This window comes from Aphelocoma coerulescens, chromosome 4 (genome assembly GCF_041296385.1).
Source record: "Aphelocoma coerulescens isolate FSJ_1873_10779 chromosome 4, UR_Acoe_1.0, whole genome shotgun sequence".
NCBI classification, from domain to species: Eukaryota; Metazoa; Chordata; class Aves; order Passeriformes; family Corvidae; genus Aphelocoma; species Aphelocoma coerulescens.
In genome coordinates this window covers 5,754,390-5,766,324 of record NC_091017.1, presented here as the reverse complement: position 1 = coordinate 5,766,324, position 11,935 = coordinate 5,754,390, and the positions used below count along the sequence as shown (strand labels likewise).

Genomic DNA, 11,935 nt, shown 5'->3' with positions numbered 1-11,935 from the left:
ACTCCCACCCTGGCATGCCCTCAGGCCATGAAAACATCTAATTGTCTGTACAAGCAAAATATTTCCTGATGGTGCAGTATTCACTTTTGTTTCTACCTAGACTTTCCTATTCCTCTTCAAAATGTATAAGAATACCAATGGCCACTCAATGCTGTTAATTAATTTTTGTCCTATGTACAATTTACGTAGACATATGTTTTACAGTGTATCACAAATATCAGCTCAGACAATATTCATAATGGAAAGTGGAAAAACTCTGTTTTGAAACTCCCCAGGTTTCTTCTTCACCTGAAACAAAGGATGGATGGGTAGACAGTAATTTGCACAGAGAAGTTTTCTATTTATGCTCGGCAGTTTCTGCAGTTCTGAAAGGAAACCACACATTTGAGTAAGAATTTGCAGCTGAAAAATAAGTGCTGTGTGAATTCAGCTCCCTCAGTCTTATTTGTCAGAAAATCTTACAGTTGTGAAAGTGTAGAATTTGTGACACCAGTAATTTTCTCTTGGCAACTTCCTCCAGCTGTTTGTGGTAAACTGTCCAGAAACCATTGCTTCCTTTAAGTTTAATAAGGCTGGTGAGCAGCCTTGCTTTCTTTTCATTTGCACACCAGCAGACCAGCTATGTTCTTTACTATTACATGGATTTTCCATCTGCCCTCAAAAGTTTTGGTAATGTTAGGTTATGGCTTTTATATTTCTTCTTCTCTTTTTTTTTTTTTTTTTTTGCACAAGCCATTCTTCTGTGTAGGCATGGCAGGTGCAAGATGGTTATTCAATTGAAATTCTAGAATATATATATATATATACATTTATATATTTAATTTTCAAGTTCTCCATCATTCTCTTTCCACTGCCTCACTGTAGCTCTGTAATTGATTTTCCTGTAAGGTCCATCTCTGCCTCATACTTCCAGAAATGACATTTGCTCCTGAGTCTCTCATGCACAGCGATCAGCTTCATTAAATACAGCACCCCACATTTTCTTATCTGTGTTGGTTGTAGGTGTTGGAACAGCTCTATGGTGTTTATTAAAGGGCATAAGGAATTGTTTTTGCAATCATGGCTTGGCAAAGAGCAAACCAGGAAAGGGTGCCCAGATCAGAATGAGTCTGTCAGACTCATTTTCTCCTTGCTTTTAATGCTGCATTTATTTTGTCAGCTTCTTGAGGAAGGGGAACATACAGGTGTTTGATACTTGGCTGGAAACTGAAATTCATTTGCATTCCTGAGGTGAAAAGAACATTGAACAAGGTCTGCTTCACTTCTTACCATCTTCTGCTGACCAAACCTGAGTCCTATCAAGGAGGCACAGCACCCTGTGGTCCTGATACAGCTGCCTAAGGCTGGTTTTGAAGGTTATAAGGAGAGCCTGGATATTTAATTGGAATAAAATACTGTAGCTCTGTAACAAAGTGACTCTGATTTTGAATTGACAGCAGGGCTGAGCAGAGGTCACTGTGTTTACAGCAGGATACTTGCTGGGAAGGCAGATGGGCCCTCTGGGTGTCTGCTGGACCTCTGCAAAATCCTTTGGGTTGTAGGTACAGCTGAGCAGCCATTCTGTGCATCCCAAATAAAGTACTCAATGTATCCTTGCTTATTTATAACCGGAGCCCTGTGTCAGGATAGGAAAGTGGAGCTGGTTCCCAGACAGAAACCATCCTGAGGGAGGTAACAAAGTGAAAAAGATGCTCCTACAGGAAGGAGGTCTTGATCAAGGTCAAGCTCCTTCAAAATGGTAGTGAAATGTTCAATCCCATTAATTCCTGCTCACAGTTCTAAAATAAAATATTTCATTGTTTGCTTCCTACTCCAGGGCCAAGTTGTATGGTGAAATTGATAATAATAAATCATAACATTAGGAAAAATATCCTGTTTCATACATTTTTCTCTTTAATGGCATAGGATCAGGAATCAAATAGGAAAAAAATTATCAGATTTCCTATCCCTTATCTGCAAAGGTCTTCACTCAGTTAAAATGGCCAGCATTTCCATATGGACTCCAGCTGCTGAGTGCATAACTGAAATAGAGATATAGGGCATAAATAACCTGCAAGATCGTTTTCTAAAATACAGACCATTAATATCTAAAATTGGTCATGGGATAAACCCTGCAAAGAGAAAAGGGGGAAAAAAAAGTAGCTGAGGAAGTTTCAAAAACAGCTATAACAGATTTAAGGAACAGGTTCTCCTGTTGTCAGCTAGCGATTTTCCAGAGGTGGTGCCTCCAGGGCTTCCATGGAGCAGAGCGAGCTTCCTGCTGCTGTGCCTTCAGCAGGATGGTGGAGAACTCACCACATACCATAAAGCAGAGAAAGCTGGGAGTCTGAGCCTGCACCACTCTCCCAAAGCCTTGCTGGGAGATCTCAGCAGCTTGCGACACGCTGCTCAAAAATTCCGATCGAGTAGGGGCACGGAGGCCTCGTCAGGAATGTTTGATCATATCCTTTTGTGAAACCTAAATACTTTCCAGATTCAGAGACTCCTGCCCTCAGAAGAGGACAACTAAATAAATTCAGCATTTTTAACCAGTAACTCCTCCCAGCATTAGCCATGCAAACACAGCTACAACTGGAATCAGGGGAATGTATGGAGATGCATTGAGTTTATCAATATTTTATTTGAATCCCTTTTCAATTAGGGAGCCCTCCTACTGCCACATTTTATCACTGCAGGTTTGCTGCTGAATGGTGTAAAAGCTTTTGATTTAAAACTCTGTCCTGATTCTTCTAAGCCTATACTCACAGATATATTATACCTTTCCAGCAGAACTTCTACATAACTTATAAAGCAATAAATCAGATTTTGTCTCTCAGAGCTGATAAATGGAAAAATTCATCCTTTCTTCTGTCCTTTTTAAAAATTAAATACCTCAGATTAACTTCATCCTTTCCCAACTGTAAGCACAGTTGGCCTTTTTCAGAAAAATTGTTATTTAATGTTTTAGCTGCCATTTTTGCCTGTTTGTTAGAGTCTGATTCCAGTCCCTATTTTGTCACTGGTGCTTGAACTGTAACCATGACATGAAGCACGCAGGATCTGCAGATAGCAGAAGCATTTGTTTAGAAGGAAATGGAAAATGTAGTATTTCTCAATACTACAAGGTGGTTTTCAAACAACAAATGACTTCAGACAAGAGTGGTTATGCTGTAGAAGAGAATATACTTACTGTAGTGAGATAGAGGTGCATTTCCAATGAGATAGAGCTGCATTTCCAAGGTCAGTCTTTTCCCTTGTGCTCTGCACAGAACTTAAAGGGATCTTTGGTGCACACACTGCAATTTGAAATGTGAAAGAAGCACAGTCAGGAAGAAGCACGTTTCTGCTGCCTGGCATGCAGGGCTTGCATGTCTGTGAAGCTCTTTTAGCAATACACAGTGTTTGAGGTGAGAGTCAGGTTTGGTTTAGGCCCTTCAATCTTCGGTTAAGGAACTCCTCACTGTTCGTTTTGGGTTTGACTGGCTTTATTCATTTCCTAATTTGGTCACTTCTTTGGAAACAAAATCAATACTATTAAGGAACCAGCTGACACACACGATTGACAAGTGCCAAAAAGTAGATTTCTCACTGCTTTAAGGGCATAGCCCTCTGTTGGAAGAAGGGATGTATACATTTTGGCTTTACAATATCTTGTCCTGAGCACTTTTTGATCCATAAGGAATAAACATTACTTCATAACTTGCAGATCCACGTCATGGCTATCTTTAAGAAGTTACCTCTCCAGTCTGGCCATGGAAGAGGTCAGCTGGGCAGATGGAAAGCTGTGGGAGCCTCTGGTGAGAGGCCAAAAGATGCTTATCCTTGCTGGATATACGAGCATTGCATGGACAAACCTGAGGAGCCTTCATCACCAGCAGACCAGGAAAGGCAGCTCTGTTTTGCTCCCAGAGCAGAAAGACTGAAGGCAGTGTAACCAGCTGAATTCTGCCACATTCTGAGCAGGGCCCTCCTTCCCTGATGAGTAATTAGGAGAACATGCAAAGAACATGTTTTCCTGGGTGAGATTAAGGGATCAGACTTCCCTGCCCCAGGTGATCAGCCTGAGTCCGTCTCGCAGAACCACAAACCCAGCCATGTCTACCCAAAGCTCGGTGCCATCCCGTTCCTTCAGCAGTGAGACCCCTCAGGTTTGGGACTGGTTTTGGCTGCAAAGTAGTCACAGACTTTTCCCCAAGAAAGATTTCTCCCTGTTCCTCCCAGGCACGGTCTGTGCACTGTCAGTCTCGGTGCAATGACAGACCACAAAAGCTGCTGCTAGGCTTGAAGAGAGATTGTCCTCAAGATAATTTATTGTCAGCTGAATTGGGGCACTGTGCACCACCTCCAGCTCCAGCAGTGACCAGGGGGCATGTGTGACATTCACAAATACATATATACACACATGCATGCGTATAAATATATTAGTTGTGGTTATTTAGCTGCTAATGGAGTGATTAGCAAAGGACAATGCATTAAATGAATCCCTGGTGCAAGCACATTGTTTTACACAGAGTTACACCACCAATAATTAGGGCCCTCATTCCTACCTCCCTGCTTCTTCCCTATCTGATTAGGGAAAGAAAAGAAGTCCCCAGCCCAATTAAGCCTCCCAGCTGGGAAAAGTGTAAATTTTTGAGGCCATTCCTTTCTCCAGCTTGGCTGTCTCCTCATTAATTATTATAAACATATTAGTTACAGTAGTTTGTTTTGGAAGGTAAACAGAAATAAAACATCATGAAAAGTGATACAGTAGCAGAGACCACAACTATTCCTAACTCTGCCTGTGGATTCCCATAAATGTCAATATTTTCATTAGATGACTGGTGCTCCTATTGAAGTGGCCAGTGCTGTTCCAGTAATTCATTATTTTCTTTCCATTCCTTTGAATATGAGCTCCCTCCTGCTGTTTGTGCATCCAGTCCTATATGGTGGAGGGCTCACAGCTTCTGAAACACCCTCACGTGAAGAGCAGAAAACAAATGGAATATTTCCCCCCAGCCACAAGAAGCAAGGCTAGGAAAGGATTTCCAAACAGAGCTTGTTTGTGCCACCTGGAAAGCAGCCTTTTCACTAGCTCTGATTGATAGTGACAGCTTAAATCCGTCAAGATCCCACACTTCCATCCCATCCTGCAGGCAGTAAGGTTGCCTGCATTGTGGGCATCCCAAATCCAGTGAGGCTGGACGTGTCTGGCTGCAAGGAGAGCCCCAGGCAGGGCTTGGAGCTCAGGGGGAAGCTGCTTCTGGAGTCCCAGGAGTGCTGCCTTCAGTTCCTCCAGGAAAGGTGCATTGCCAAAATTTGTGAAACTCTGGAATTCCCATTGAACTTTCCTGGGTGACTGCCCAGCTTCAGCTGCTGGAGCAGGAATTGTTCTTCGTGCATTGTTTTAAATGAAAGAGATAGTTTCACATCAATCTATCCATGGGCTTGGTATCTAAGGGTTATAAGGCAGAAGTTTTCTTATGAATGTAAGAGTTTAAGAATATGTTCCCATGGTTAAGAGAATGTCACTCTGAAAAAAGAAATTATCTTTCCTTTTGAGATGTAATCAATTATAAACTCAGGAATTCCAATATGCATTCAATGCAGAGTTAATAATTCCAGGAACTTGTAAACACACCAACATCCCAAAAAAAGCATAAAGATCTAACTAAAATGTCCTTGGGATGGGGATAAAAGTCTAGGATAAATCTGTTCATTTATACAGTAACTGGGAAGCTTGAAAATCACTCCTGTAATGACACAGGAATGGAGCAAATAGCATAGGAGCTTTATATTAATTAGACCAGTGTCATATGTGCATGTCCTATCACATCTTGGCTTGTCAGGAGATAGCTGGGTAGGTGCTCAGGTGGGTCACAGAAGAGTCCGACAGACCCTACCCCGTGTTCCCAAGTTTGGGCTGGAGCAAGCAGTGCTGTCACACATCCATCCACATGCTGCTCTCCTGCATCCTCTGAGCATTTTTGCTGGAGTCCTTCAGTCAGCCATTCCCCTGGCTACCCTGGGCCATCTCTGCCAGGCAGATGTGTGCCTTCACCCTTGGCACGTGTCCCAAATGCCCCCCTTTCTTTTGCCAGGGGTACAAAGTTACCGAGCTCCTTGACAGCTCCTGACGTTCATTACAAATCCATTCCACTTCATATATTCCCTCCAGTTTGTTTCCAAAGCCTTAAGCTGCCTGCCTGTGTGCCTCTGGGGAGCATCCAGGTTTCACATCCATATGGTCAGATGGAAATAACATTTGAGTTGAAGATTCATGGTTTCGTCTACGAGTTGCTGATTTGGCCTTTAAGATGTAGATTTTCAACAACTGAATCTTGTTTAAACTGGTAAGTGCAGCTGCTGCCCTGCCAATTTGTGACCTTATTTCCTTCTGGATGTCCCCACTGGCTTGCATGTTGCTGCCAAGGTATGTAAACTGACCTATAGGTATTCCCTTGCCCTCTAAAGTAATTCTTCAGCTGGGAGTTGCTGGGGCTCTCATTAGACTGACTTTAGAAAACTGATTATGAATCACATCTGCTTGTGATTAAAAACAATTTGTTGTGATTACAGGGGGAAATGTTATTTTTGTGCCGTGTAGCTGCTGCCTCATTGCAGTTGGTTTTCAAGGTTTCTATCTTTTGGACACCTCCGTGTGCTCCCAGCTCTCCTCTGCTTTCAGCATCATGGGACAGCACACAGTGTTTGCATATCAGGCTGAATTTGTCACTTCTGAGTATCCAATGCAAATATTTTGGTGTCCTTTGTCTGCAAAATAGTCTTTAACCCACATCAGTGGGAAAAATACCACTTTCTAGGCATGACCATACCTGTGACAGGAGAGGCACACAAAAAACCAAAAAAGAAGCAATTTTCCAAAAGCAAAATATTCTCAAGCTTCAAAACTTTGGACTAAAAGCTCTTTTGTTTTTCTCAGCTGCTTTTCTGTCATTGCAACAAAAGTGAGGTTTGTTGAGTTTTAAATAAATACTTCACTAAAAAGGCTCTGGAATAGGATTTACTTGGCCTGAAGTGAAGGTCCTTTCTGACTTTTCCTATATGCCCAGCTTGTGCATGAGAGTTATTTCCTGGGCAAACTTTTGATTCAGCAAGTGAAGTAACTACACGGTGTTTCTAAAACACCACGATCTGACATAGTGCTGCAGCAGTAAGTGCTCATATGTTGCATGCAGGAAGGGATTATAAACCAAAAATTCATATGTGTGTGTTTTCCTTCTATTTTTGGCTTGTCTCCTTGCCTATCTGCACAAAGAGATGAGTAAGACCCCCAGGTTCATTATTATTCCATTCTCACCAGCCTTGTTTCATATCTTTTATTATGTTTCCCATTACTCATTCCCTTCACCGAATACATAAAATATTTTCCTTACTTGTCATCTTAATGCAAACTTTCCCAGGAGCTTTTATCACTTTTCTTGCTCTTTTCTAGCAATTTGCAGTTGCTATGGAACTGAGATAAGACAATAAAAATCAGCCTACTTATTCAGAATACTTTTGCCTAGAAGCATAGATGGATGTATAGATGCATGTGTTATAGAATGAGACATACAAGTTATATAATCTACACGTTTTTGTCAGCATGCACAACTTATTTTACGTCGGTTTTGAAAAGACTTCATCAGTCGATATCCTCGAGTGTGCCCAAAACTCTGCAGTCAGTCTGTGACATTACTCTGGCTTCACACCACTGGCACCTCAGCCACAATTAACTCATTAATGGCAATTTCATGCACAGTCCGTGCACCTGAGATGTTGAAATTGAGCTTTTCACATTTGCTTTATTTTGCAGTAGCTCGCATTAGGCCTTTAGTGTAGCAGCAGTGCTTGCTCTGAGCCAATACCTTCGTATTAAAGACAAAAACTGTGGTTTTTCTTAGTTATTGGGGGGGGAAAGGGAGTGGGAATGGCAGGTGCTGCTGGAGGCCCTCGGGTGCCCTTTGGGCTCCCCAGGGAGCTGCGGGGCTCTGGGAGAGGGCTCCTGCCCTGCACGGTTGGTGTCAGTGGCAGCGACTCATTAAAACATGAGCGTGTGTTCTGTGGTTGCCAAGGGAACGAGATAATTGAAGTAATTGTTTTTGCAAATTCTCCAGTTGGTATTCAGCGTGTAAGGCTGTCTGTCACTGGGCGACCAGAGCCACGTGGGCTGTAGCCAGCTTTGCTGGAAACCAAAAATGCCTTTTCAGTATGGGCAGTGCATATCCCTGCAAAGGTTTTGGGTTGGGGTTTTGGTTTGGTTTTCTTTTTTTCTTTTCCATTTCACAGGACGCAACGCTTTTTTCCAAGCCAGGTTTTGCCCCTCTGAGACTCGTTGCAGATCCAGCAGCTGCAGATCTGGTTCTCTCCTTACATTTAAATAAACATTCCTGTCCTGACTGGCAAAAGCCCTGTCTCTGATTTCCTCCATACCTGCATAGGCAGGGCTGCTAATGCTGCTGCCGAGCAGATGCTGATGCTATCAGCAAACCTGCTCCGAGAGAAAATGCACTCAAAACCCCTCCTCCATCGATAAGAGCGAGCCTGCAGATGCTTCCAAAATGTCCAGATTGGCTGTCGGTAGCCGGGATCGCTTCAGCAAACAGCTGGATCTCATCTCCAGGCACGTTTCTGCTCGTGTAGGGTTGGCAAAGTTTGCTCTCCTGCACCAGAAGAACAACCAGCAGCTCCAGCCAGAGCGATGGGCTCGGCGTGGCACATCCCTGTGCATCCCCCCTGCCCTGCACATCGCTGTCGTTCCAGAGCGCCACCATCCCTGCAGACAGCACGAGGAAGCTTTTGTTTTCAGTACAAATTCATGGATCTGCACTTGGTATTTTGCTGGAAGTAGGAGTATTCATTTCACTCATGACCCGAGGCAAATTTAAATGTAGGCTTCCAGAAGTGTTAAAACAGTATAGACAGAGTTTAATGGGACAGACTCCAAGGTCTATAAATTTAACTATTCCCATATACCCTGTGTAACTTACAAGTTGATTAAAACATGTGTGAATTGATTCCTGTACACTGACACTTCACGGGTGGCTTTAGACTGAGAAATTATCTGGTTTTGCTTTCTAAAGTGCCCCATATCTCCTTCATATGGCTTGGAAGTTGTTTGAGAAAGTCTCTGAGGCTGCTGGGCTGCTGGACTGGCTGGGCTGACAGCTTGGCAAGGAGACAACAGACAGATTATTACATTCCTTTTATCGCCTGAAGGTTGCAGAAAACACAAACAATATGGTCATGGGGAGAGAGCAAGAACCACTCGTCCCTGCTGCTTTGAATGGAAAGTAGCCCAAGCCTCAAACAAGTGCAGTCATTTTAATAATATAGATACTCCAGAATGAAGCATCTATCCTGTAAGTCCAGGATCTGCAGACACCACAATGGCTCCTCACCAGTGGAAGCATGCAGGTACTGATCACCCCAAAGAGAAACAGACCCTTCTGCCCCACATCAAACCTGCTCCTTCACCTCCAGAGGGAGGACCCAGGCTTCAGGAGAGACTTGTGCCCTTGCAAATCCGATCAGGATGCGCCTATGCACATCTGCTGAGGCAGGAGGCTGACCTCCTGTGAAGCTCTCGTGTCACTGTCTCCCCCCAAGAGGCTGCATAGGAGGATTATAGCACTCCTGGCAAGACATCATGGAGCCAATCTTGCCTGGGTTTGGGCCACCATTAGAAAAGCTTCATAAACTGATCCTGTGTCCCATGCCAATAAAGATGTCAGTCAGAGCTACCACCTTCTCCCTATTTCCACTTGCCTCCTTCCTGCTCTGTTTAATAGCAGTTTCTAAAGTTACAAGCAAGGATAGCTGATACACTCCTAGATAAAATGCCCATAAACCTGATTTTCATAGCAAGAGAATAAGGAAAGGTGTCTAGCTTAAGCAGAAGTTTGTGCCTTTGATTATCCTTGCAGGAAGACTATTTCCAGCCCTCTCCATGCAAATACCCAGACGAGAGACAACCTAATTCAGGTGCTGTGTCTCCAGCAGTGCCCAGGGGATTGTTTCCAAGAGAAAGCAGCCAGTGCTGCCATGACTGTGTGGGGTTATAAGGTTTAGGATCCAACTCAGCCTAAAGCTGATGGTTTGGGATTCTATTAGAGAAATCGTATTAATCTGGCTTTGTCACGCTGGCTGATCCAGATATCCATCTGGCTGATGGATAAACCAACTCTGCTGGTTGTTTTCAGTCTTTGCTTGTGTTCTGCTATTTGTAGGGTGTGCAAGAATGAGAAAGACTGATTAAATGCAAAGGCTGTGATGAAAGAATGGTTTTGCAATGCGGTGTGATGATGTTGGCTACAAAATTAGGCCAAAGCAGTAAAATCAGTGTTGGTAAGGGAGTTGTAGTGGTCTTTGGTATTCTATTTCCCTAAAAAGGAATACAGGGAGTGTGCTGGGGGAGTTATGATTGCTCTGTGAAATTCCAAGCAAGTACATTCCTGGGATTTAGCTGGGAAACCAGAGGAGATGGTGTTTGCCATTTGTAAATTGTATTACCTAAATTCCCTATTAACACATATAACTCACTATCTCTCTGGATAATCCAGCATGCTGGCCTACTTCCAGATAACCCAAACCAGACAGAGGCATTGGACATTGCTTCAATTACTGACACACGTGAGCTGGAAGCCTAATTCTACACGCATTCTGTATTGCAGGGGCTCTAGGTCTTAAAATCTGGCTTTTCAGTCTTGATTCTGGAAGGTGGTGAGATCTATGCCCAGCCCCAATCCCAGGAGAAGTCCATAGCCTGGCAACAACTGTTGCATCAAACTGGGAAATATCATGGATGAACCATGACTGTGGGTGAGAAAGGAGGTCATGACACCCCTCCCTTTGAAGCCTGAGTCCCTGGTACCCATCCACTTCTTATATCCTTATATCCTTATATCCTCCACCTCTGCCACTTTTTTATTTCTCTTCCCAGAAAATCTGCTCTTTTCAGTCTGTCTCAATAACCTCTGGAGATAACATTCTAATTTTATGAATTCTGCCCATGAGGCACAAAGGCAGCTACAACCCAACTTCCATGCCTAAAGTGACCCAAAAAGCAAATCTCGACTGAAGTGATTTGAACCCAAAAGTTGGTTTTGATCAGTCTTTTTTTTTCTCCCAGGACCTAATGGAAAAAAAACATTTAGGGTTGTATGGTTTTAGGTTAGTCTATTAATCTTTATTATCTAAATTAATGGAATTTTTGTATTACATAAATGTTTGTATATTCTAATCCTTGCCAGTGCTGGAGGTAATGGGTGTTGCCACTGTACGATATTTTGCATTCTTTGATATTTACGTTATTTTTTAACAGATTGGCCAAAATTCCAAACAAGTGCATAGTCACACTGTTTGCAAACCCAACCTTGGAGTTTCTACCTCCTCAGCCAGGTGAAAAAGCAAGAAGGTGAGAGTGAGCAGGATCAGTTTTCCTGCAAGCACTGAGGGTTCTTCCTATTGCATCGAGCTTGCTGCTCCTGCTTGCACAGTGGGTAAAAACTGGAGAACACGATCCTGGTGCATGTTATCATTACTGGTCCAGACCAGTACACTAGACTTCTCTTTTGAAGTAACATGGTCCTTTTTTCTCTAATTCTTGCCCAGAATGGGAATTTTGTATGTTCTGCTGTGCCCTGCCTCAAGGCAAGGTTTCCTCGGGGAAAACACAACTGAATTTCAGACATTTTCTTTCCTTTTCGTGGAAAAGGGTTTTGCTTTGGATGAACCCCCAAAGCATCACAGATCCTCAATTTTTACTTTTTACTGCTCAGCCTGAGGAATATAACAGAGCTCTGTGTGTCTAAAGAACAAGATTTCTCCCAGACTGCCCTCCTGAAAATATATGGGTTTCCCACTATTTAATTCATAGTGCATTGAAGCCACTTTTCTCCTTGTCCCAGCTGGAAGCAGAAACTGCCAGAGGTTCATGAAAATGAAAAACAGCAAGTGAAATATACTGTAAATCCAA

At 43.1% G+C, this 11,935-nt stretch overlaps 1 long non-coding RNA gene across 1 annotated transcript; it reads right to left on the bottom strand.

Annotated features, from left to right (window-relative positions):
- Positions 1-209: 209 nt before the first annotated feature.
- On the bottom strand, positions 210-3,915 carry LOC138108915 (uncharacterized). Its single transcript, XR_011150116.1, has 3 exons — positions 3,834-3,915; positions 3,170-3,275; positions 210-288 (listed from the first exon to the last, which is right to left on the bottom strand). It is a non-coding gene; the product is annotated as an uncharacterized lncRNA (long non-coding RNA).
- Between the last annotated feature and the right edge of the window lie 8,020 nt (positions 3,916-11,935).